The sequence below is a fragment of the Ochotona curzoniae genome, unplaced genomic scaffold (assembly GCF_017591425.1).
Source record: "Ochotona curzoniae isolate NIBS_2020 unplaced genomic scaffold, NIBS_Ocur_1.0 scaffold_3890, whole genome shotgun sequence".
In the NCBI taxonomy this organism is placed as follows: domain Eukaryota; kingdom Metazoa; phylum Chordata; class Mammalia; order Lagomorpha; family Ochotonidae; genus Ochotona; species Ochotona curzoniae.
Window position 1 is genome coordinate 11,722,209 of NW_024467115.1, and position 23,015 is coordinate 11,745,223.

At 44.9% G+C, this 23,015-nt stretch overlaps 1 protein-coding gene across 3 annotated transcripts in view; it reads left to right on the plus strand.

The window, feature by feature from the left end:
- Positions 1-2,721: 2,721 nt before the first annotated feature.
- The window catches only part of L3MBTL3 (L3MBTL histone methyl-lysine binding protein 3), a 96,914-nt gene continuing 76,620 nt past the window's right edge, over positions 2,722-23,015 (plus strand). For 2 of the 3 annotated variants that reach the window (XM_040965378.1, XM_040965379.1), the window contains exons 1-2: positions 2,722-3,220; positions 4,886-4,965. The gene's annotated coding sequence lies outside the window, so the exon portion shown is untranslated. The remainder of the gene's footprint in view (positions 3,221-4,885; positions 4,966-23,015) is intronic. The other variant, XM_040965380.1, reaches the window with a different exon arrangement.

Sequence of the window (23,015 nt, forward strand, 5' to 3'; positions counted from 1 at the left end):
GATCCCTGATCGCCAAGAGGTTGTGCGAATCCCAGCCATCCTGGCCACAGAGGCCTACAGCAGGTAAGCTGTCGGTGAAGACCCACACTTAGGCAGCCCCCAGAAGGCACAACTTTCACTTGCAATGCTTTATTATATCTTCTTCCAATCCTAAAAGGAAGGCAGGGGGTAAGGGAGGGGTCTGGCCTCCGTCAAACTTTTTCTGATTTTTCGTGACCTGAGGTCTGGCTGCAGCCTCCGGGGAGTGTTTTTGTGAAGTCCTCAGGCCCACTCCTGAATGGCTGAAGGCATGCGTTTCCCAGCACATGGTGGATCTGGCTGCTCTGCGAATTGCCTTGCAAAAAAAAAAAAAAAAAAAAAAAAGTAAAGTGCGAAATAGACAAAGAAATCTGTAACCTTGGCAGTGTTTTCGTGGGTATTTGCATTGCTCTCGAGGCCAGCGCGGAGCCGGGGCCCAAGGATCTGGGCGCGATGCACCTGAAACGGGGTCTGCGGGCAGCCGCATTCGCTGAGCGGCTCGATCGCTGCTTTCCAGCGGCGAGGGCGCAGCAGCAGCGGCAGGGAAGCCAGCGCGAGCCTCCCCGGCAGCGGCGGCGGCGGCGGCGGCAGCGGCACCAGCGCAGTTTCCCCTCTCCCCAGCCCTGACTCTACGCGCACATGCGCACTGCGCCCGCAGCCCTGGACCATTTGTCAGGACTACTCGTGAGACGGAGAAAAAAAAAAAGAGAAAATTTGGGGGTAAGAAGCGGTTGATCGGATCTAATCTCTAATTAATCCGAAGATTCGCCCGCGCCCAAGCCATGCGTTTATTTTGCTGGGTGAGGATGAAAGTTGAGCGACCTGGCGAGGGCAGGGAGCGCACCCTCTTCTTGTGAAGCAGATCAGGGGAGGGGAAGGACAGAAGGGGTTTCTCCCCCACTTCTCTGCGCCTCTGGGAAAGAGGAGAAAACTTAATCCCTGGGAAAAAAAGTGGGCAAGTGACTCGGAAAGGGCTGGGGGGCGAGTCTCCGGGCATCTCCCTCTGAAGTAGTGAGTGCGAGTGCGAAAGAGGAACAAAAGAGAGAGAAAAGAGAAAGGAAAAAATGGGGGGAGGAGAGACTTGTATTTTTTCCTTTGCGCGCACACGGGGAAGGGTGTGGGGGCCGTGCGGAAGGGAGCCGGGCGCGGCGGCCGCTCGGGCTCTCGCCGGCGCGCAGGCGGCGGGATGCGTGTGGCCCCCTCCCCTGCGCCCCCCGAGCCTGTCACTTGGGTCGCTTTCGTGACACCGGGCGCGGGGTGGGGGAGCGCGGCGGCGGTGCCGGCAGCGGCGGCGGCGGCGCCGGGCTCCGCCGGGGTGCGTGTCCGGGTGGGCGCCGCGGAGCCGCCGCAGCCCGGGCGGGCCGAGCGCGGCCGCCGGGGGAGCCTCGGGGTGGGGGTGGTGGTGGGGGTCCCCGGGAGGAGTGGGGGGCGCCGGCGGGGGAGGGGGGCGTCGGCACGGGGGGCGCCGCGGATCGGTGCGGCGGGAGGAGGCGAGCCCCGCGCGCCGCCCCTGCGGGCCCCTCCGCCCGTGTGGCCTTTGTGCCGGGCGCGCACCGGGGAGCGAGCGAACGGGCGGGCGAGCGCGAGAAGTCCAAGTCCGGGCGGCCGAGGCAGTGGGAAAAGAGGCCGGGCCACTTTCCGCCCGCTCGGGCTGCGGAGAACGGACCGGTTGAATGTGCAGGCGCGCCCGGCGGCGTGTGCCGGTGCGCGGCCGACAGGCCTCCGCGGCTCCCACCGCGCACACGCGCACCCACACGCACGCACACCCGCGCCGAGTCGCGCGGGGGGCTCGGCGGCCGAGAGTTTGCGTTCGCGTCCTCGCCGCCTCTCCCTTTTCCTCCCCCCTCCACCTCCGCGAGTGTGTGTGAGAATTTCATATAGATCAGCTCCAATTTCCGCCATTTTGGGAAAGTTGCACAAAAATAAACCCTCCGGTTTATTTCTGCCCGTGGCTGGAAAGTGCTTGGCGAGGCGAGGCGGCGGCGCGGGCCCGCGGCGGCCGTCCGCGCGGAGTGGGGGGCGGGGAGGGCGCGGGGCCGGGAGCCGGGAGCCCGCGCCGTCGCGGCGTTCGCCCCGCGTCGGGCCGGGTGCGGGCGCGAGGCGGCGGCGGGCGGGCTGAGGAGGGGAGTGGTGGTTGGCGGGGTCGGGGCCCAGGGGCGGCTGCTGCTGCTGCTGCTGCTGCTGCTGGTGGTGGTGGTGGGGTTGGGGGGGGAGAGCTCGGGGCTGCTTTTCCTGCAACTTGTTTACGCCTGCTTATTCCTGGGAAGGAGCGGAGGGTCGGGGCGTCGCGTGCGGGCGCCGTTCCGGAATAATGGGCTCCGCACCCTCGCGTCCTGGGCCCGGCGGGCCGTCCTCGCGCCGCGGCGGCGGCGGGCGGGGGAAGTAGAGGCCGGCGGGGGTGGGGATCGGGAAGCGCAGGAGCCGAGGCATCCGCCGCGCGCCCCGCGAGCCGAGCTGGGGTGGTGGTGGGGGGAGCGCCGGGGGAGGAAGGGAGGCAAAACTTGAGAGCCCCGCCGGGGGAGGGGGCGCGGGCGGGGGAGGGCGCAACTTTGGGACGGGTGGTAAAACTTTAATTACCTTTAGAGGGTGGGGGCGGGGGGGGGGAAGAAAAACACCAAACAAAAAAACACCCTCCCTTGCCCACCCCTCTTCTCCCTACCCCACCCAACCCTCCTTACTCCAGCCCCCACCCCCACCCCCACCGCAGCCCCGGGCTCCGAGCACGGCCCACTGCGCGACCGTGAGAGAAAGTTTAAAAGGCGGGCGGTTTCCTGCCCGGCGGCCCCGCGCGGGGTGGACGTCGGTCTGTCGGTCCGCGCTCGCGGACGCGGGGGACGGCCGCTGTCCCGGCGCGCGTGGACCCGCGGTTCTGGCCCCACCCTGCCACGGGCAGGCGAAGGTAAACGTCGCCTCGGCGTCCCCCCCTCGGTGCCGCCTTCACCTCGCTTCCTTTTCCTCCCCCCACCTCACCACTCCCCGCCGATTTTTTGCTGAGCGGGGGGGGGGGGGACCCGAAAAACGGGAGTCTCTTTTTCCTTATGCAACTTCCTTGGGCGCCCGAACTCGGCCCTTCCCTCGCCACCCCCTCGCCCCCGCCTGCATCCCTCGGCCCGCGCCGTCACCGCCGCGGGGCCACCGCCAGAAAGATTGCACTCGAGCCCGTTCCAAGTGCACAGAAACCAAAATAGATGTTGAATTTGCCGTAAGTGAAGGGGGAAAGCGAGCTGAGAAATAAGAATTGGGGAGGTTGGGGAGTGGGGGTGGGGGGCGCCGGCGCTGGCCGGGGCGGGTGCGTCGAAATGGTTTTTTTTTTTTTCCTCATTTCGATTTTCCTGGATCGTTTTGTTTGCTGATGTCTCGAAGGGGTCCGGGCAGCCCGAGAGTCTCCGTCGTGGCCTTCTCGGTCTCGTGGATTTTTGCGCAAGTTGTTCAGAAAAACACTGACTCGAGTAGAGAGCATTTCTACGGAAAGTTTCAAGTGCAGCAAAATAGCGAACGTGCAAAACTGGCCAAGGGGAGACCTCTAGTGGTTACAGGCGTCCTAAGTTCGCGAGGCCGAGAGCAAAGTTTGGCCTTTACTTGTAGCTACGTAGTCCGTTCAGATGTGGACGTAATTAGAGGACCCGAGCGAGCAGCCAGATGTGCTGCGAAAGGATGCTGGTCGGGAGTGGAAAGCTGAGCGCTGCGCCCGCCGGGTTGTTCTGAGCGCTGGGACTCGCATCCTCCACTCGTACTGCTTGGAGAAATGCCCTCTGCTTTTATTCTGGGACTGGAGATGGGGCGCTCTCTGCATGAGAGGTGGTTGTTTGTATTTATGGTTGTCTGGGTCTTGGCTCCGATGTCAGTCACGACTTACAGCCGAGAACTTAATTTTGAGTGTTAGCAAAAGTGCAGAGCGAAATGCGCGTTTGAGAGTTTGAAAACATGCAAAGACCTCTGGTTAGTATGCTTGCTTTGACAAGAGCTGGCCGTTTTATGCCCTGACACATAAGTTAATGCTGGTATTTGATACTTGGTTTCTCAGTTTGCATCATTACCTGTAAATCGTTAAGCCAGCACTCCTTTTTAGGTCCAGGAGTGTAGTTTTGTTTCACTGGGTTAGAAAGTGCTTCCGAATCCTTTAAGTGATTTGCGATTTAAAACTCTTACATGCAGTCACAAGAATTGCTTACAAAATTTCTTCCCTTTGGCCAATTGTGTCTTCTGTCGAATTTCCCTAATTTTAAAAGCAGCCAGGGAAGTGCTGGCGCCAGGTGCTCCCCCTTACCCCGCTTTCACCTGTCTGTGATACAGTGATGTTTAATTGGGTGGATTCAGGAGATGGGAGTGGCATGGATGATTAATGTCCACTTAAGCCTCTACTTTATTTTAATGTTCAGAGTTGCATGGTGTGAAATTATGCGTGTCAGTGTCACTGTCCCGCAGCGATGGACTTGGTGCACGAAGCCGATAATAACACGCGTGGACCCTGACGGATGGTCAAAGCCAAAGTTTCTTAGTGGCATCAGACTTTATACACTGAGGGTCATATGGGATAAGGGAGAAAGAATTGAGCTCATCCACAAAACCCAGTAACAGTTTCTATGCTTTTGTTTGGAACTCCTTTTGTTTTGTATATTCCACCAAGTGTTCTCGCACACATACTGTCCATTCAACTGTTCTTATACAAATGATATCCAATCAGGTGTACAAAAGGTAGCCATTCGGTTCTCATGCAAATATTAGCCATTCAGCTGTAATCCTGTGCACGCTGGCCTAGGGTCGCAATGTCCTACATCAGTGATTTAAAGATGTACACTAATTGGGGAGTTGAAAGCTGCTTTTTAATGAAAGTGTTTTGATTTTGCCTTTCCTCTCTGTCAATCAGCGTTAGACCCTTAGAAGTCTTGGGTTGGACAACGGTTGTGGAAGCCACCAGATAGTTCTGTTTGCCTTCACTATCTTGAGGTAAGATTTGCTTGTTAAAGAAATTGCTTGATACACTTGTAGATGTTAAGAGCTGTATTTGAAACTCATGAAGGAGAGTGTGGGACAGTGTGGGCAGAAAAATTATTTTGAACGCCTGAATATTATTAACGTTGAATGTGAGCATGAATGAAACGTTAGAAGAAGTTATGATTGCAACGCAATCCGTTTTTAACTGAATTATTTACCAGGTTTCTAGTTAACATTTTGACACCTGTTTTCTACCGCAGCTAAAGCATCTTATTCTTTGGAATTGAAATAGTGCAAAGCTGAAAGAAAACCTTGTAAATCAATGTAACTACTTCATATGTAGGTATATGATAATACGGAAGATTCTAGAACTTAGTATTTTGTCTGTGGGCTTCACAAGTAAAATATGGATGAAATTTGCAATTGGCGTGGTGGAATACTTAGGTAATTTCGATTCTTACGGATTAAATTGTGCTCAGTATCTGGTGTTGTAGGGTCAGTGGAATGTCCTGGTGTGCCAACATAGACTTGTCAGCCTTTGCAGGGGTCTGCACAGGGGGTGCAGCTGTCACCTGCGAGGCCTCTTGGGTGATTTTGGAGGGTACCAGCCTTGGTCTGGCAGCTCAGGACCTACTTGTAGGAGAAATCGCAAGCAGAGGGTAGTGCTTCTGTTGGCTAAGATGTCTAAGTGCGTTCCTGACAGTCTAATACTTTCTTATTAGTCCCCCCCCCTTTTTTTTTCCTGCCTCTCCCCACTTTAATCTTCCTTTCTGCTTGAGTTTCTGCCTAATCTGACTTAATTAGTGAAGAGGTTGCTAGTTCTTGTTGAACAGAAATGAAAAACAAACACAAATTGGCTTCACCTTTTACGAGCAGGGCCAGTTGTTCTCTTGGCCAGTAAAACTGAATAGTTACCAATATAAAAATGACCACTGCAGGAGTTCACTATCATTTACTACCCGTGGGTCCTCTTGGCTACCGTGCTTGGTCACCTACATGCATCTGGCCCTTGTAGCTGTTGCAGCAGAGACAACGGGGCCAGCAAAGCTACAGGAAGATCATGCAGACAAAACTAGGATTCCAACAGAAAAATAGTATGTTCTGGATTTCATACTTCTGTAGGCTGAATTGAAGCCAGTGTGTAGTTTTCTTCATTTGAGGAATCATTGTGGCTGAGGGTAAAATGCTAGAATAGGAACAAGAAGACTGAATTCACTCCCTAAATAATCTATTATGTTGAGTATTTTACTTCTTGTGGCCTAGATTTGTGCATCTGGAAAATGGGGACGATGATACTTGCACCTTGCTTTTTAAAATAAAATGGAATCAAATACAATTTTGAAAACTACAAAAAGTTGGATTGTGGTGATCATATTGCCATTTCATTTTATGAAGGGTGGGAAGTGGATTGGCTTACGCAGAGCACAGTGGTTGAATTCCTGCTAAGGATTCTGGACTGTTTTCTGGAAGGTGTTATATGGACCATCTGAACACTTCCAGGGGCATTCCCTTTTCTGAGGGAAAGGCAGTTTGTTTTTGATATTTGTTGCTCTGAGAGGGAAGGGACTGTATTCTAACGTGGAGCTGAATGCAAAGCCAAAATTGATTTGTCCTAGACCAGTCATTGAATAGAAGGAGCAAGTGAAAGAAGTACTTAAAAAGGATGCCTGATTGTGGAAATGGGAGGTGATAAAAGTAGAAGGGTTGGTGTGAGGGGAATTAATGGACTGTAATTAATATTTGAGTTGTATGAGTCTGCTGGGAAAAGAGGATAAGAAAATAGGTAACTAGGGTAGTAATGACTTCATCTAATTGTAGGGCGAATGAGTCCTGTGGACGATGGGATTTTACAAGAGGTTCATGTAGGAATTTTTCTTCCTGTTTTCTGGCCACCCCCCACCCCCCCTTTCCCCCTACAGTAATCCAGAGTTGATTCTTAAGTAGTTTTCACTAGTTTCTTTTGATATGCCATGTCAACGAACATTACTTTCACAGATTCAGTCAGGGTGGGAAACTGACAAGAAAAGTGAGTTTAGGTGGCGTGGGACAAAGGTAACCATGAGCTACCAAGGATGAGATGATGATAAGAATGATCCCTCCAGCTGGGTTTCTAGTGTGACTTGGTTTTTATTGCGCTCTTCAGAAGACGTCTGCCCTTGAAGAGTTTGCTCGATCCCTACCCCAGGAGTGGACTCCACTCTGAGCTCTGCTGACAATTGTGTAACAATTGCACATTGTATTGTACCAGTGGAAAGGAGTGAGGATTCCAGTGCCCTTGGCTCGGCGGCCAGGGAAGGTGGATTTCTGTTAACCAGTGCGGGGCCGTGGCATGCGATCTTAGACATGAGGCATGGTGCAGTTCAGACCTTCTCCCCTGTGCTGCCTTCAGAGATGAGTCAGCAGCTCTTCATCCATGGTCAAGGACTGTCTGGACTGTGTCTGTCGCCGGGACGATGGATGCGGGCTCATGCTGACTGCTCGTGACCACCGTGTTCACAAGATGGCTCTCTGGGGAAGAGCTGCTCTAATACAGTCCCTGCTGGTGATCGTTGAGGAATGCTTCTTACGTGGTTTTGAGGTTATTACATGAAGATGCTGCATTTGTTATCTTTTTAAGATTGGTCTTATTTATTTGCAAAGCAGAATGATTCCAGAAGGAGGAACACGAAGATGTTGTCTGCTGTTTGACTCCCCAAGCGGCTGCTGCCAGGAACCTGGGGTTTCAGCTGGGTCTCCTATGTGGGTGCTTAGGCTGTCTTCCACTGCTTTCCCTGGCGCCTTACCAGTAAGCTGGATTGGAACTGGGACAGCTGGGACTCTGAACAGGTGCTCATTGCAGACAGGAGTTTCACCCACTGCACCATAAGAAAGTCAGATATACAGAGAGGAGGAGAGATGCGGAAGATCTTCTGTTCAGATTCACTCCCCAAGTGGCCGCAGCAGCCAGAGCTGAGCCTATCCTAAGCCAGGAGCCTCTTCTGGGTCTGCCACGCAGGTGCAGGGTCCTAAGACTTTGGGCCATCCTCACCTGCTTTCCCAGGCCATAAGCAGGGAGCTGGATGGGAAGCAGAGCTGCTGGGATTAGAAACAGCGCCCATATGGGATCCCAGTGCATTCAAGGCGAGGGCTTTAGCGGCTAGGCTACTACGCCAGGCCCCTTAGGGTACATTTTCTATGAAACCTTTGGGAAGACCTTTTAGATTTTCCAGCTTTTTCCACCAAAATAACTTTTAATTTCATTTTCCAAAGACTTAAAAAAAATCTCTCTGTGTGTGTGTTAGATATGTATTTATGATATTAAGTTTTAGGTATCTGTAGAGGTTATATTTTGTAGTGAACTTCATTATCCAATGGGGTAGTCTCAGGCTACCTGGTTGTTACATTATGTCATTGAGGTGTGTGGCTTTACTCAATAGTGGGAAATTATGACATTGCTTGTGTCAGTTGTAGCAGCAAGGGGGTGGGTATGCTTGAAGTGTAAGGTTGATTTATTGTGTCAAATTGGGAAAGACCTTTAGGGGATCTCCATGTAGCAAAGAGGATGGCTCAGGAGCAAGACAGGACCTCTAAAAGAAAGTTGAATAGATTTGGGTGTCCTGGACAGTTGAGCTTTTGTGTCTTTATTAAAAAAAAAATTCATTTATTTATTTTGAAAGGCAGAAGGTCAAGGAGAGAAAGAGTGTGTGCAAGAGAATGTTCTCTGCTGGTTTGCAGGAGTCAGAATTGGGCCTGTGGGAATCTGGAAACCAGGAACTTTTCCCCGTTTTTCAGCTGGGTGGAAGTAGCCACCTGCTGCTTTCACAGGTGCCTCTGATATGGAGTGTCAGTGGCAGTTGAGTCCTTGGTGCCACAAAACTGGTCCTGGAACTGTTTCTGAGGAACTCCCGTGTTTTTCAGAAGTGGACCAAGAATTAGCAAGTTGGATGGTGATTGTAAGTTGCATGTATTTTACATGTGATAGTAAAATACCCTTGTGTTACTGTTCTTTCTACTAAATGCACCATAGATTGTTAATGTTTTGAATTTCTATTTTCTGAAAGTGGCTGTTGGGGAGTACTTTTAGGAAGTAGTTGGCACTAAGAACAGAGTTGAATGAATGTTTATTTTTTTGGGACAGTGAAGAAATAGAATGTCAGTCATTGATCTCAATTTGTTCCTAATTTGGTTGAAGAGTTAACCCATCTATATACATAGTGCTAACTAGCAAAACTAAGCCATGGCTGTATGTGAATGAGAATAGAGGAGATGCCTAGGCACTGTCGTCGTGCGTCAGGGCATGGTGTCCCTGTGATAGGGACCTGGCAGGGTGCCTTCTGCAGCACCTTAGGAAGAGTTGATGTGTTTGATGCAGTTGTATGTTGAGTGGTTTCTTAATGTTAAGCACTAAGGTAGGTACTGTTTATTTATCCATCCTGAAATTACTTACGGAGTGCCCTCTGCGTGTTGCAGGTGCTCCAGTACTTTATCTCCAGGAACTTTGAACATGTGGTGTTATTTCTTTTTCAGATAAAACTGGTACTTAGAGCTGCTTGTCTTTCTTTATACCATGCAGTTTGAAAAGGAACCTGAAAAAAATGACAAAGCTTTAGGGTTGTTGTATGCTTACATTTCTGATTTTCAAAACAGTAATTTCTAGAACAGGTCAAAGAAAGCACATTTCTAGATAAATATGTTTGCTTTTATCGTTGATGTAAACTAAGTTGAATAGCACTTAACTGGCATAAGAAAAATTAATGGAAAGAAAAACTCCTGCCTTTTTTTTTTTTTTAAACTAAGAATGGGGGAAAGATCAGCTATTCGGTTATACTCAAAGAACACCTTGGCCTGGCTCGTGGCCTGACATGACCACAAACTGTTCATATAGCATTACTTAGGCTTGGCAACTACTGGGTTTATTTTTGCAAAATATTTCATTTATTCTTTGTAAGAAGAGAGCCAGTTTTATATATATGAAACAATCAAGAATGGAGCCTGGATTTTTGGAGCTTAAAAGGTGATAGAGTTTACTCAGAAGTGAGAATTATAAAAGTGTTGATAGAAATGAAAAAGGTAATGGTGAAGGTAAGCTGAAACGAAGAGAAAAGAGTATTTTACCCTAGAATCAAAATTAAAACAGTAAGGGACGTGACTAACAGAATACCAAATTGTAGTGCTGTAGTTACTGATGTTAAGCACTCTAACTGGAAGACTGTGCCCCATGTGCACACAGTGAAGAGTCTCTCGTGCACTTTTAGATGATGGGAATGAGGTGTTTGCTGTAGGAGTTGTGGTCCATGGAGCAGGCGCATGGTTTGTTGTGTGGAGCAGGTCTTGGCCCGCTGTGTGGAGCAGGTCTTGGCCCGCTGTGTGGAGCAGGTCTTGGTCTGCTGTGTGGAGCAGGTCTTGGTCCGTTGTGTGGAGCAGGTCTTGGTCCGTTGTGTGGAGCAGGTCCTTAGTCCATTGTGTGGAGCAGGTCCTTGGTCCTCTGTGTGGAGCAGGTCTTGGTCTGCTGTGTGGAGCAGGTCTTGGCCCGCTGTGTGGAGCAGGTCTTGGCCCACTGTGTGGAGCAGGTCTTGGCCCGCTGTGTGGAGCAGGTCTTGGTCCGCTGTGTGGAGCAGGTCTTGGTCCGCTGTGTGGAGCAGGTCTTGGTCCGTTGTGTGGAGCAGGTCTTGGTCTGTTGCGTTGTGAACCCACTGATCGCAGGGAGGGGGCCTGTTCCTCCTTTGTTGAAGCTCTTCTAGGGACTTGCAGAAGTTCATGGAAAAATGGAATTAAAAACAAGTTTATTTTGATACAAAATTTTTGAAATGCATGGTTAGTGTTTTTCATAATGTACATTTTCAATGAATGTTGAAACGTTTGAAGAATTCTTGCGTTTAGTCCATTTTTTGAACACCTAGTTGGGGCCAGGCCTTTTCAAGTTTGGATTGTGGTTTTATGTGATATGTAGTTTTATGAAATTGAAGTAGTCAGTTACATTTGAATAGGATTTTTCAGGTCCCAAAATCAATTGATTATTTTTCTCCATCGGTTACACTGTTGAACTCCAAACACAGCATTAAAATTCCTTTGTGGTCAATCTGGTCTGGTTGATAAATGATCTAAGTAATATGCCATGTTGACTTGTAGTCTCATTTGGTGAACTTGAGACATAGATGTTCAAGCCATTGATAAGAAGACTGGCTAGAAATGGTTAAAAAATAGGCCCCTAAACAGGACTTCTGTGAGACAAATAAGATCTGGTCAGATCTAGTTTATTCCATGCAAAACAGGAGCAAGTGTAAATCTCAATTTTAGCTCTGTGTTCTATAAAAATATGAGTATGCAACAGAATTTTTAAAAAGACACTACTTTTAGTATTTTCAAAAAATTATGAAGTGAAATAAAAAAGAGCAAGATACTACTTTTCGATTTCTTTTTAAATTTGAGTCTGTGCATATTTAGCATATGCATAGAAATATCTGTGTCAGACAAATTCTTGTTCTTTTTCTGGCCTTTGAATCTCTCTAATGGGTGTAAAATTTCTATTATTACCCTTCTGGTGTAGCATGTTGCTGAGATGACAGCACTTTTAAGAACATTTCTGCCTCAAATTGAGTTATCTTATAGTCTGCACAGTGAATGTAAACTTCAAATAAAAAAAATTTGATGAGAGACTATTAAATATCCATTGGCCTGTTAATGTCAGCTAATGTAATTTCACTTTCTGTGTATACTTTTTTTTTTCTTGAAAGGCATTCATTTTCTGTTCCTCCTTCAGAGGAAGTCAGTAAGTCAGGCCGCAGAATCTCAAACGATTCATCCTTCTGACAGTAAGCGGCAGAGGGGCAGGAAGTAGAGATTTTGTAAAGGCTGCCTGTGTGCACTGCCCCTCTCTGCCTGTGATCCCCCTGCGGAAAAGGCAGCACTGCCGCGTTACAAACCGCACGGGTCATGTTCAAGTGTGATCAGCAGGTGACGCGTGGGGCTGGCTTGGCGAAGATGTCAGCAAGGGGACACGTTCTCATGACGGACTCGTGTCTAGAAACAGCACGGATTCTTTGACACTGATACCCACTGTGCTGAGATGGATTCGGGCTTGGGACACAGGTTCTCAAGGATTTTTTCCAGACAGTCCTGAGTTTATTTCGTGTGTTGGAATGATGCTAAGTTTTACCTGCCTAAAATACATGAACCTGAGCAGCAGAGCAAAATTTCACTTCTCTTTCCACGGCAGATCCCAATTCCGGGATGTGCGTGACCCAGGCTGCTTCTGAGGCGCAGTGAATGGAATGTCACAGCTAGTGTCTGTCATGCTTGCATTTGAAAGGAAACTTTTTCTTTGTGGCAGTGTGTGTTTGCTGAGAGATGCTTCAAGTGCAAGTTTAGATTTTTCTCTTATCCTCATTGAATAGGCCTATTTAAGACATTTGAAATTAAGTCCTTTTGATGTGTTCTGCACCGATGCTTTAAATAAGGAGTTTCTTGGAGCAGTAACGTCAGGCTTCTGCCAAAGAGGTAAATACACGCTGAGTAGCTGAGTTAGAATTATCAGTGAAGAATGTGAACTGGATGGACAGGCCAAGCAACTGACCAGCTTCCACTGATTTCCCTAGTCTTCAGGGCTGAGCTCTACTAAGCTGTTAGGTTTTCCTCCTTTTCTTTCATTCATTCAGTACATCTTATTGATGATGCCTAATCATGAGTGTTCCCTAGGGACGAGGACATCTGCAACTCACTGCCTCTTTTTCAAAACCCTCCGTAAGTGGATGATGACACAGCTTGCGGAGGAGTATTGTCAGGGCATAGACTGTTTTCCCAGCCCTTCTTGACACCTTTGGTGACTACCTGTTCATTGCCCTTACACTGACTGGCTCTGTTCCAACCTACCCTAGGGACTTGAATTGGTAACTGTATGAGATGTCATTGTTACTATGTTACACGTAGCGACTTAACATACTGCACCACCACAGCAGCCTGTTACTGTATGTTTATGTTGTTTCCCACCATTTCTTTTCCACAGCTGGTGTTTGTGGAATTTTATGTACTGTGAGAACAGCCACAAGATTGAGTGACTAGAAACTCAGTCGAGGACGACTGGTGCTAAATAGGTGGCTGGCTGTTCTGTTCCTGATCAGTGTTGAGTTGCAAAGCCCAGTAGGGTGTTATACATCTCTCACTGTGGAATCTTCCATCATGGGATCTGAATGAATGTCCTAGACTAGAAGTTGTAATTTGGGGAGCAGATCTAGGAGGCAAGGCTACCTTCAGGTTCATGGAGAGCAGTGGGGTGGTTGTATGACTATTGCTTAGCCCCTTTCTGGATAGGGGACACTCTGAGAAGAGGGCTGATGTGTGTCATCATATCACCAAATATTTCTCCATCAGAAGGATTGCTTTTTTAAAAAGTGAAAGTATTTTACATATAAGGAATTCTTACTTAAAATAAAATGTCTACTTCCCAAGTAGTGAACTTGACATCATGTGATGTTGATTTTAACACAGGTGGTCTACTACACTGCTTGCTATTTGAAATAAAATTAAAATAAAATAAAAGTCATTGGTAGCTTCTGTGAACTTAAAGAGTTCTTACTAAATGACATAATTACAGTAAGAGGTGAATGCTTTCTTGACTTGTGGTAGGCACTGGGCAAGATATTACTTAGTTTATCTCTTCTAAGCTTACCATTTTCCAGTGAAGAGACGCTCTGTTTTCTCCATGTTTTATTGATTAGAAACTAAGAGTTTTATGAAATTCACTTATCTGAAGTTACATATGGAGCAATTGTTCATCTTAGAAAATAACATAAAGAGGAGGAAAGTTAGGACATAGTCTGGGATAGGAGGGTCGAATGGTGAGAGGGACTTCTTAAAGTGAGATGTACGTTGCCAGCTGAAGCAAAAATGGGTGACATTGGTGCGCTGACGGCGGGTCCTCTTTGTGGATCTCCTGTCTTGAGTTGCCAGCATTTTAGTTAGCGTCTCAGATGCTGTTTTTGAGGTAATGTCCACCACCATCTGACGGCCGCTCTTAGCTGATAGTGTTAGTATGTCTCTAATGAAAACTTGGGAAATGCACCTGTTCATTATAAAACTATAAAATACAATTCTCAGAAAAACAACTTTGGAATGATTAAAACTGTTCCCGATGAACATTGAGCAGCTATCTTCTAAGTACAGTGTTTGGAGAACAGTGGTTTGAGCAGGAGGGGCCAGGCTACAGTTTGTAAACTTTCTCGGGACTTTCTTGTATTTTTCCCTTATCTGTTGGTCCAGACTTTTGGGTGGTAGGCGAGACCTGTCTCTGTCTCCGTGCCTGGCATCCTGGAGCGGGGTGCTTATCTTTTGGAGCACTATTATCTTTTCTTTTTCTGCCCCAGCTGAGTTCTTTGCTTGATGTAGCCTCAGCACTGCTGGATTTGGGGCCCCTTACTCAGCCTGTGTTTTATCCACTCCAGTTAGATGTGAGCAGAAAAGCATCCGAAGAAAGGATTGTGAAGGACATGTAAACTTTTGTTTATCTGAAGTCAAACTCAGGTGCAGTAGATGGTTGACATTTCTGACTTCTTTGTCTCAAACCACTCAATTCTCAACTCTTAAAAAAGAAAAATCCTTGTAGCACAGAATTCCTTACCTGAAATTACTGAAGTCTAACTGAAACATTCAAGTGATCTCGCTTCCACGCTTAACTACTTATCTGACTTGATGAGTGATTCTTGTACTGTCTAGAGCACTTATTGAAACAAGTTCACACATCTTTTCTACTTACTGATGTCTTGAACATTTGGTAGTTTTGTTCACACAATATGTCTGAGTCATCATCACATCTGACATTTCAGTCTAATTTATCTGAAACTTCTCTTCTGTGGCTGGGGCCCGTTACTTTCCTATACTTTCCCAAGTTCTTTCCCTCCTTCGCTCATCAACATCAGACTCAATCAGTAATTAAATTTCTTTTCGTTTCTTAAAAAGAAGCAGCATTCTATCACTTTATTTTGAATGCTCACAGCGCTAAGACCGAGCACTATGACTAATCATGCCTGGACCTTGGCCAGGGCAGTGAGTTGCCCCTGCCCCTTAGCTTTATGGGGTGTATGATTCACACTGCCAAATGACAAATCAGTAAATGTCACAGGAACTCAGGTATCTGGGATGACAGAAACCACAAGTGCTTAGTCTGCGAGCGTGTACCTGAATCATAGAGAACTGATCATTCCCCTGTCTCTTTTTGAAATACATGCACACATAGTTAACACACACCAGTTAAGCTACCCAGGGCCATTGGGGAATTCAATTTCTCTCACAAATTGCTAGTCAGTAACCTCACTGTTAGCATCAGTGGGAACTATTTCCCTGGGAAGTCATACCTTTCATTGCATAGGTTATTTTGAATAGGCATGAAACATGATTTTGAAAGTTCTTTATTTTTTCTTTTAGAAAATACTTGAATTGTCAGCAGGTACCAAAGAGTATACAGCAAGAGGGCTTGTGGCTGTCATTTAGCAATCATGGCCCCCTGGACAGAGTCACTGTTAATAGCTTCTGACAGATCCTCCCAGAAGTGCAGTCTATGCATATATAAGCAGTAGAGTTATTTGTACACATCCCCCTTGTCTTCTGCAAAGAGGAACACCTTAAATTTTCACTTTGCTTGAAGTTAGTAGTATGTAAAGGACGTCCTCGTTTTATACAATGGTATTATGTTCCATTGTGTGGATATGTTAGAATGGTGTTTATTTGTGTGAGGTTTGGGTTATTGCCATTTATTTTTGGCTCTGGTACATGAATAAGCTTTTACTTGTTTCCTTTCACACACATGTGCAAAAATGTATAAAGTCTAGGAATGGAACTATTGGCTTAGAGGATATAATCTTGAATATTGATCTCCAAGTGGTTGTTTCCACTTTAAGTATAACCATCAGTGTATGAAAGAGTCTGTTTCTCTGTAGTCTTAAAACATGCAACATTTTGAAGTGTGAGATATTATTAACTAGTTTCCTCACCATGTAATGTAAGTGGTACGTGTTATACTGGGACATGACAGACCGAGGATGTTCATCTAGTAGATGGACCATCTCAAGGGAGTCAAGTTGCACATCCTTAGTTTGGAGACAAGGAAGAGGATACCAAGGAGATGTAGGTAGGAGGTAATTTTGAGGGTAGTAGGATATATCATTTAGTGTGTTCTGTGGCCCTTCTTTTGAAGGTGTAGGCCATAAGGATTGCAATAAAAGTGAGTAAAGTGTAAAGCAAATTATTTCATTGAAGGCAGATTGTGGGACTGAAATCCATTTGCGTTGGTGCCAGCAGCAGTCGTCTCTGTCTTCCAGTAAAATCCTCATTTCCTGGGTGAGATATTTGCAGTGGGCAATGGTAGGAGTGTGCTGAGCTTTACAACTTGGTGTTAGCCACTGTCTACTGTAACATGGTAAAGGAGATCAAATATTGCCTGTTGCATTTGGTGCACAGCTGAACCCAAATATTTAAGTTTAAAAAATATATTTATTTTGTTTGAAAGTCAGTCTTATATAGAGAGAAGGACACACACACACACACACACACACACACACACACACAATCATGCATCTTCCGTCTGTTAATTCACTTGTCAAATGGTTGTAACAACCAATGCTGAGCCAAACAGAAACCATGCGCTGGGAGCTTCTTCTGGGTCTTCCATGCAGATAGCAGGAACCCCAATTGCTTGGACCGTCCTCTGCTGCTTTGTCAAGGCCATTAGCAAGAGCTGGATCTGAGGTGGAATGCCAGTGCGGGTGTTGTCACTGGCATTGGTTTGGTCCCTGTGCCACAATGCTGGTCTCTGTTATGGTGCACTTTTAAGATACTTCTGTAGAAAATCTTAACATGATTAGCCAAAGAGAACTGGATGAGCTTTTTGAAATATGAGATTCTGGTCTGCATTGTGACTCGGTCACCTGCTTGGTTTTCGTGGCCTTGTGGAATACAGGTTACACTTGTGAATATGGAATTGCACCAGTGGATAAATATGTGAACTAAATAAAATAAAAACATTGCTAAGTCCTGAAAAAAAGTGTTTCAGCCTTAGGTGCATACTTTGAAGTGCATGAACTTTGTATTCCTGAATGCAAGTGGACACTCCTGGGGAGGATGAAAATGACAGAGGCAGGGGCTGGCACTCTGTGGTGGGTAAAGCCACCGCTGGGGGTACCAACCTCCAATCTGGGCACTGCTCCATCTTTAGGCTGGCTTCTTGTAGATGCCCGAAAAATGGCCCACGTGTGTGTGTGTGTGTGTGTGGGTGTGTGTGTGAGAACTGGATAAAGTTGCTGACTCTTGGGTCTGGCCTGGTCTGGGGAGTGAAGCAACAGATAGAAGAGGTCTTTCTATCCCCTTCTGTCCCCTCTTTCTCAGTAATGTTGACTTTCAAATACAGAGATAAGTCTTAACAATAAATACAAAACGTTGAGATGGAGACTTGATGTCATAGAAGCAGTGTTTGTTAAAATGCTATACTGGTTGCTAGTTATTCTACTTGTTGTAACTTTTATAGTCATTCAGACTATTCTGATAATATAGCCAGTAGTTTCAAAATCAAATAATGTGAAAGATTATTGTATTTTTATGCTATAGAGCTTTATACAAAATACTTATGAGCAGTGAAAAAAGGCTTGTAAGCAGTTTATTACACTGTTTAACATTAGAAATGTTTCATTTTCTGAGCATTTCCTAAAATTTTGAGTGATTATTAATTTTAAAAAAAATTCAAAAAAAATTGCAGCTTTTATATGCTGCTACCTTTACATTCCTCCAGTTGACTTGACATGGACAGGATGTTGCTACAGTGAATTCTGTTCACGTATCATCTTCAAGCAGAAGAAAGACCACACATTTTTTGTGGTTTTTTATTTTCGTGTGTGTGTTCACCAGTATATGTTTGGTAGTTTTTGTTAGTTTTGTTTTGTTTTTGGAAAGTTGGAAACATTAGCTTTACTTTTGAAAATTTTAATTGATATATGGAAATGGCATCTGTGAATACAATCTGGTTTTGAAAGTTTCCTTTTTAAAAAAAATATGCCAGTTGCACGGATAAACAAGAACGTTAATCCTGGTAAACTGACTTTGCCACATTTCAAGATTTGCCATATCCTGAGGAAAGCAGGTTTTGCCTGGTGTTCAGAGGGGACCTGACTGTGTAAATGTGAGATGGGGTTGGTAAGAAGCTCCTAGCTAGAATTAGGCCTGCTTAGGATCGAACGGCAGCTATGGCGTCAACTGTGGTTTTGGGTGAGGTTTCTAACCTTTTCTGTACCTCAGTGTCTTGGGTGTAGACTTGAAGGTTTGATAACGCTAATCCGTAAGAAGGAAATAAATGAAAATAGTGAATGTGAAGTTTCCACTGCTTTAAACCCTTTGCTGGGAGAGGGTGAGATGCAATTAGTGTATTATTAGAAACTATATATTGTGTGTTGTAATATCAGTTGAACTAACATTAATGTAATTGTAGAGGATGCAGTGTCCAGGATAGTCATTGTTGAGAATTTCTATTCTATAAAATAATTTTACGAATTCCCTGAAAGTACACTTTCCAACCATATGTAAAATTGATCATCTACAGACTTTGCCAGAGTAAAAAAAAAAATTTAAGGGATCCCTCCAATTTTACACAATTTATCCATGAAGGGGCAGATTACTCTGTTCATACCATCAGCTAGACAGGTGACCAGTCCTATACCACCTGTTCGGAAGTCCTTTTACTCATGTATCTGTATCATAAGGGACAAGTCATACAGAACTTAAAGGTCTTGATTCATTTCATGTTTTCACTAGTTATTAGCTTAATTCTTCCTCATTTCTTGGTTTAAGTTTATGCCTTCATCATAGTCGAATTTGATCTTTCATATTCATAATTCATACTTTTTGAAATGATTAGAAATTGCTTTGATAATCATGCCTAATATTTTGGCTTCAAGTAAATTCTAACAGAAGAAAACTAAATCAGGGAAACAGATTTTTTTCTATCTTTAATTTAAAAATCAGTGTATATGATGTATGAAAAGATTGCATGTGGAAATCCTTGAAAGAGTTTCTCAAGCATATGCAGGATTAGGAAGCAGTGTCAGGAACTGACATGGGCCCCATGCCTGTCTGTGGTAGTGTCAGTGGGCCCCGTGCCCGTCTGTGGTACTGTCAGTGGGCCTGTGCCCGTCTGTGGTAGTGTCAGTGGGCCTGTGCCATCTGTGGTACTGTCAGTGGGCCCTGTGCCCGTCTGTGGTACTGTCATGGGCCTGTGCCGTCTGTGGTAGTGTCAGTCTTTTTTGACGCCTTTCAGTTTCCAGCAGGTTTCTCCTGTTGCATTCCTTTAAGCCTTTCAGTTTGCATCTGAAAAGCCTCGGAGGAACTACCTTTTAGAAGCCAGGGTCCCTCCTTATGCCTCCGAAAAAGACAACCTTATTCTTCCAGTATCATCAAATAGCCAGTTAACATCCATGCATCCATTTCCATCTAACAGTCTGTTTTGTTTTGTTTTTTTTAACAGCTTAAAATCAGGGTCTAGACAATATCTATGAACTGCAGAGTTGTAATTAGTTAATAAATATTTTAAGTATTAATGTGTCAAATATCCTCTTTTTATGTCTTTCCTTTTCTTTTTCATGGAGGAGAAAACAAGCTTGCTTTTATTCCATGCAGAAATGTGGCATTCAGATACTGCTTTTTTTAAAAATTTTTTTTTTTTTTATTGAAAGGCAGATATACAGAGAGGAAGATCTTCCGTCCGATGACTCACTCCCTAAGTGAGCACAACGGCCGATGCTATGCCGATCCAAAGCCAGGAGCCTCTTCTGGGTCTCCCACGCGGGTGCAGGGTCCCAAAGCTTTGGGCTGTCCTCTACTGCTTTCCCAGGCCACAGGGAGGGAGCTGGAAGGGAAGCGGGGCTGCCGGGGATAGAACTGGCGCCCATAAGGGATCCTGGGCGTGCAAGGCGAGGACCTTAACCACTGTGTCACCACGCTGGGCCCCAGATACTGTTGTTTTGAGTTTCCTTTGCACACTCAAAAATTGCTGGAAGTGCAAAGTTGTCGATATACATGTGTAATAGAACTTACCAGAAATGATTGTTTAAGCTAATGAGTTTAAATAATGAGTCTAGTACGTGATAACTATATGTAAACCTGGTAATCATGGTTTCCAAAATAAAGATTGAGAAGTGTCGTCTCTTGTAATACATTGTTTTGGTTGAGGTATGAGCAGGATCTGGCTGCACACAGCCATGGACTTGGGGCAGAGAGGAATGATTTTCAATGGCGGTGTGCATTCTTGGGTATGCCAACCAAAATCTGACAGGTTTAGCTTTTAAAGGTGAGTTGTCATATGCAGTCTGATACCTTATCAGTGAGCTTCTCATATTCTGGTCCTCTAAGTCTGTTTGCAATTTGGATAATTTCATATTGCTGGACTTTGTAACATCATGCATGGTCATTTGGGGTTTGCTTCACTGAGTTAGGCGCTTCTTCCCAATGTGGACCTCTTTCATTATTTTAAAAGTCATACACAGTTTTATCACCTTCCATCCATCTCCTTAAAATGCTGCGAAACTGTCATGTTTATGGTTGCAGAAACAAGTTTTCCAAATCTCTGATTTTCCCTCATCAGATTTTATCATCAGAAAGAAAAAAGTTATCTGTCTTTTCCTTGATATAACAGGCTTACTCAGTTTATTGTTGAGAAAATATTTGTTGAATAGCTAAACCTGAATATATACTTTATTAAAAATTGGCAGTCTATCACAGAATGTACTGTACAATGAATATTCTGGGTCAGGTTAGCTTTGGCTGTGTTCTTTGCTGGCCAGGCTTCTTCATAGGTGGTATATTGTGTTTTCCTTTTTAGCAGCTGTTGGTGGTGGTTGCCTAGAATCATTAAATTTTTCAGGTTGCAAATGGTATTATTCTAGTTGTTTCACTCCTGAGTTATTAGCTGGAATTCTTTGCATCACCAATACATTGCTTGCCCGGAGATACAGATTGTGTGAATGAAAGATGTCACCTTGTTTCTTCCTCCCAATGATGAATTGGTTTCCTTGTTTCCTCCAAAGGTGGTCTTTGTCATTGCCTCTGTTTTGACAGTCATTATGAACTCATGACTGTAAATGTATCTGTGTTTCAATTCACTTGCCGCTAGTAAATATGCTGCTTTGCCCCGACTTGGTTAGCAAGAGCCCCCTTGGGTTGTTTCCGGAGTTCTTTAGGTGTGACTTCTTGCTTTCTTGTTGGACAAGACATTCCAGGCTCATTTTGGTCTTTTCCGGAGTAGAAATTAGTTCCTTCTCTGGGGACACTTGGGAGAAATTGTTTTTAAGCATCAAGTCTGAGTATCAGGCTTCTTTTTGGTGTTGTTGGTGATTTTTTTTTTCTAGGCTTTTTTCCCCCAATAGACAATGCTAGAAAATACATATATCTTTAGAAGCAAAATTACTGCACTAATTCATACTATTATTTTGATCAAATTTAAGGCTTCTGTACATTTTTTGTCAGTTGTGTATGATACCAACATAGTTACTTTTCAATCCTATAATGCAGGCAGCAGTCTCAGGACAACACTGGCAGTATCACCACTAATAATATGGTTATGAAAAAGTTTGCTTTGTAGCTTAAAAACTAATAAAAGTGAAAAGTGCTGTCACAGCACAGCTAAATTGATTATTTTAGCAGAATTTTAATGACACTGGCTATACATTTTGGTGGTTTTTTTTTTTTCTGTTAGAATGACACATTGCCATGCTTCAGTATTTCAGTAGCACTGAATATGCTGTCGAATCAGTCACAACATGCACTTGTATTGATGACAGCATTCTCCTGTTCGCTTTTATTACCAAACTGGGTCTCTTTGTTTATTTCTGTTTTGTTTATGTACAGTAGTCTCCATCTTTCACAGTTTTGCTTCCCAAGGCTTTAGTTGTCTGTATCCACTAGATTCTAATTTCCTCAAATATACAACTTCCAAGGTTTAAATTGCACACCCTTCTGAGTAGTGTGATGAAGTGTCAGGCTGTGCTGCTGTGTGCAACCTGGGGCAAGGATCCGTAGTCCAGAGGGTTTCCGTTGAGTGTTACCTGCCTGTTGGCCACTTAGCTTTCTTAGTTCAATCCCACCCCCTTGTTTTTCCTCCCTACACTTCTAAGCAGTCATTAATCCATCATTCTGTTATTTAAATGTGTCCTGACATTGCTGGCACGGACAGTGACAGACATTCCAATGTCCTAGTGTCAAGATATATCCAGCAGTTTCATTGAGAGTCCACCTTTGATTTGGAAGTAGAGATGCCTATTGCATAGTATCTTCACATCTGGATACGATAGTCTCTATTACACAGTTACTATTAATTCCCTTAAGCGAGAAGTCATAAAACAAAATCAACAGCATGAATAAAGATAAAACAAAAGATTTACAGCACCATGGAGTTAAGTTACATGCTACTAAATAAACAATGTGTCAATGAAGAAATGAAAAAGAGAACACAAAAGCTTCTTGAGAAAATGATGCTACTCTGTGAGAAGTAGTCAGTGGTGAATTTAATAAGAGAAAGATTTGTGAAGAAATGAAATGAAAATAAACACAATATCAAAATCCATGAGTTGCAGCAAAAAGAGTATTGAATGGGTTTTTGATCTTACATTATATTAAGGTTGCCTTATATCAATAAATGTGATATACCACATCAACAGATTGAAAAATAAAAATCATATGATCATCTCAATAGATGCAGAGAAGGCATTTGATAAAATCCAAAAACTTGAGTCTGAAATCCTAAAGCAAGTGAGATGTATAAGGAACATTCTACAACACGATCAAGACAATTCATGAAAAACCCAACACCAGCATCATACTAAATGGGGAAAAGCTGGAAGCTTTTCCACTAAGATCAGGAACTAGACAAGGGTGTCCACGTCATCCCTGCTGTTCAGTGTAGTTTTGGAAGTCCTTGCCAGAGCTATTAGGCAAGAAAAAGATATTAAAGGAATTCACATTAGAAATGAGGAACTGAAATTATTTCTGTTCTCCATATAGGAGAACCAAAAGACTCAGTCAAGTGACTGTTGGGACTCATAAGAGACTTTAGCAAG